This window comes from Rhipicephalus sanguineus, chromosome 6 (assembly GCF_013339695.2).
Source record: "Rhipicephalus sanguineus isolate Rsan-2018 chromosome 6, BIME_Rsan_1.4, whole genome shotgun sequence".
NCBI classification, from domain to species: domain Eukaryota; kingdom Metazoa; phylum Arthropoda; class Arachnida; order Ixodida; family Ixodidae; genus Rhipicephalus; species Rhipicephalus sanguineus.
This window is the reverse complement of record NC_051181.1, coordinates 108,369,067-108,372,609: the sequence shown is the minus strand read 5'-3', so window position 1 is coordinate 108,372,609 and position 3,543 is coordinate 108,369,067. Positions and strand designations below refer to the sequence as shown.

At 43.7% G+C, this 3,543-nt stretch overlaps 1 long non-coding RNA gene across 1 annotated transcript; it reads left to right on the top strand.

Moving 5' to 3' along the window:
• Positions 1-807: 807 nt before the first annotated feature.
• On the top strand, positions 808-2,199 carry LOC119398007 (uncharacterized). Its single transcript, XR_005184721.1, has 2 exons — positions 808-859; positions 2,080-2,199. It is a non-coding gene; the product is annotated as an uncharacterized LOC119398007 (long non-coding RNA).
• The last annotated feature ends 1,344 nt before the right edge of the window (positions 2,200-3,543 follow it).

Below are 3,543 nucleotides of genomic sequence, written 5' to 3'. Positions count from 1 at the left end.
CTGGAATCGGGGTGCGAGAGTCACCGATTGTGAGTCGACGAATTTTAATTTTTGGGGTTAACCAGAAATTATAGGGCAAGCACCGTACGCAGCATGGACCTAATGACTACGGCAAGAAGGTGCTTTTATGGTGACGAGAACGGGGTCGAGGCATAGCGTGTATATAAGCATGTGGCCGAACGCAACCGCTATAATGGGGCACGTGTTATAGAGATCAAATGCAAATATCCTTAGGATCGTCACCTAGCGGGCTAACAATATTCATATGACTATTGCTTCATGCTTTTTCGACATGCCTCGGCTTGCATCATGCCCGGGAAATTAAATCCGTATTCCTGATCATCACTTACTCAAGGAAAGGTTTCGATCAATTTCGCTAATTATCTGCATATATAAACGCAGTGCAGGTGCCACTTCAATTTTTCCGAATGTCATTCCACATGGGCTTAAAACACTTAGCCATTGTTACCAAATGTGTGTGTGTTGTGTGTGTGTGTGTGTGTGTGTGTGTGTGTGTGTGTGTGTGTGTGTGTGTGTGTGTGTGTGTGTGTGTGCGTGTGTGTGTGTGTGTGTGTCTGTGAGTGTGTGTAACGTCACTGGCGGATTCAAACCGCACCCTGCTACCTAAGTACTAACTACCTAGTAAATCAGTGAAAATGGCTGTAGGGTAGCCACTGGAATCTCATACGCATTGTATAAATAAATAGATAAATAAATAAATAACTAAATAAATAAATAAGTAAATAAATAAATAAATAAATAAATAAATAAATAAATAACACACTGTCCTTCTTGTCTTGCTGACAGGATAAGGTCTGTAAGACTCACGAGTACTGCAAGGCCGATTTTCAACCTACATGTGAGTACTTAGTTTTTGCAGTCACTACTTTCTGCCCCTCTCTCAGATGGTTTAGTATTACATGATGTACTCATCCTCATTGTCAGCATCAGCCAATCTTGTTTCCACTGTACTACGAAGAGCTTTACCAATGATTTCCAATCCACCATGTCCTGGGCGAGGCGATTCGTGTTCATGGTTTCGAATTTCTTAATTTAGTCATCCGCCTTTGCCGTGTTCGACCGTGCTTCCCATCTCTTGGTATAAATTCCGTCGCTCGAGCTGACCGGTATGGTTCACCCCACAATCGTAAGAAACGAGGCGCTTGCACGGACCATCTACCGGCACGACTTCGCAAAGCTCAATTCACCTGTAGCCGTGTTACGAGAGCACATTCTGTGGCAATTTGCATATACACTAAAATTACAGCCTCGAATCTTTGTTTTTTCAATGAAGGTGCTCCATATTAACCCTTCGGACACTGGTGTCCTATAATACTGACCCGAAATAAAGATGCCCTAAATTGTGGCATGTATAACTAAATAATTAAAAGAAAAATATGAGGTGTTCTCCATACAGCTGTGACGCCACAGGTAGCAGTTCTTTCTTCATGGCACACCAGGGCTCAGCGGTTATCAGAGCTCGAAATGCATCGCATGTATATCAACGTCCATGTTGCCTGTATCCACCTCCAATTTCTCGCCACTCTTTTCGAAAAGCGAGAAATCAGCCTGCATTGCTTTACTATTTTGGGAGAAGACTGGCATAGTGAGACTGTATTATATAATGGAAGGGAATGCGCTGGCTGCACGATTGGCGCGTGAACGAGCTGTAATATAATGACCATGAAGTCCAGTTCCGGCAGCTTGCTCAACTCTACCACACAGGCATTGGCCAAAAAAAAAAAAAATAGCGCAGTACAGAAACATTCAGAAATTGTATATTGTTACATAAGTCAAAACATCGGGTAACTGGATGGAGATCCTTCAAGTGCAATAAAGAGGTGTAGATCACGAGCGCGAAAACTTGTTTTTAGCATGCAATGAATAATGTCTGGCTGCTATTCTGTTAACTAAGCAATAATAATGTGCGTTAACAAGGTGGAAGTAAATGATAATTTCAAGATACACTATGTTACACTCCGCAACCACTAAGCCTTTGTGTCGTACTTATAGGACGTGGAACCATTTTTCTTGTATATTAATCGGGTGCTGAAAATATAATATTTTTACGCTCTTTAGGTACCCCCCGACCCAGAGGATGACGTGGGTAAAAGAAGGCCCGCAAGGAAAAGCACACTGGAGGAACATGAACGACGTCAACATGTTGGCCTACTGAATAAAGTTATTTGTACTCACGAACAGATGGAGTGGAACTGCGATTTCTCATTTGAAGGCGTAGTGATGAACTTGAGGTATTAGCTGAATAAAATGTACACACCCCAAAATCTCCAAGAAGGGTACTCCTTGGTTTAACAACTCACACTGCGACGAAAGCAAGCAGGAGAATTACGCGCAGAAATCACTGACGGCGGTTGTCGATGCATGTGGATACTCTTCGTGAAAGCATCCGCAGTAATATCTGAATGCCGAAACTAACAGTGTATATCGAAATGCGGCGCGATCAGCGAGGGTGTTTAGGTAGTGTTTGTCATTTCATAGTGTAATCAGCACATCTGTGGCAATAGCACAGGTAAACAGCGTGTGCATGTCGAACGCTAGTAACGATTTGTGATGGTCGATGAACGCGTCACCAAACAAGCATCAGCCTGTATTAAAAAAACAAGAAAAGAAACGAATAAATCAAGATCTGTCAGTGTCTTCGGGAACGGCTCATATAGCAACACTGGCTGCAGGAACGACTAGAATGGGTTGATCAAGGATATAGCTTATCATTGAACTGCCATTTCAGTGATGACACTGATCGGAAAGGCGCACAATATAAGAGAACCGTGAGAAGAATGCGTGGAGACGTTTGCTTTATTAAATGAATTGTGCTGTTGGAGGCAAATGCTTCCGGCCCTTTGTTTGTTAAGTGCGTTGCGTTTTTTCACTGTGCAGTTGCGAAGCGAACGGAGTAAGCAACCAACGGTAGGTAAACCAACGGTAGTAAAGGTAAATAAAACGGATATATATGTCAGCCACGCACGTACAGCCGTCATATTTATGAAAGGGGACGTGCGAGCGCGTGGCGAATAGCCTCGTACCGCGCATGTGGCGCGGCGCTGTGGCGAAATTTGAAAACTAAAAGGAGAGAGTGGTGCCGTTCCGTAGGTTGCCTGCACCCTTTCTTGCAATTTTCCTTAATCGCTTTATTTTGTTGTACTAGTCTGATCTGTGCCAAAATTGGTTTTGCATTTCATATCTCCCGAATGCTTCCGGGGCTGTGATAGCAACAATCCTTATCGAAAGCAATCATTGTTCTCTGAAATGCCCCAACACAACATAGATATCAAGAAGAAAGCGTAAGACACGTTCGTGACGGGAGTGTATGCAGTAGTCGGGAACAACACCACTCTCTCCCCTTATTTTCATATTTCGCCACTGCACCGCACCACATAGGCGGCGCGAGGCTATATGCCACGCGCTCACGTGTTCCCTTTCATAAAAATGACGGCTGTACAATTGAAAAAAAAAATGCAGGAGGTTTGCACTAAGTTGCACACAGCTTGGCACAGCGAAGCTGGTTCACCCTCAGCTCGTTCG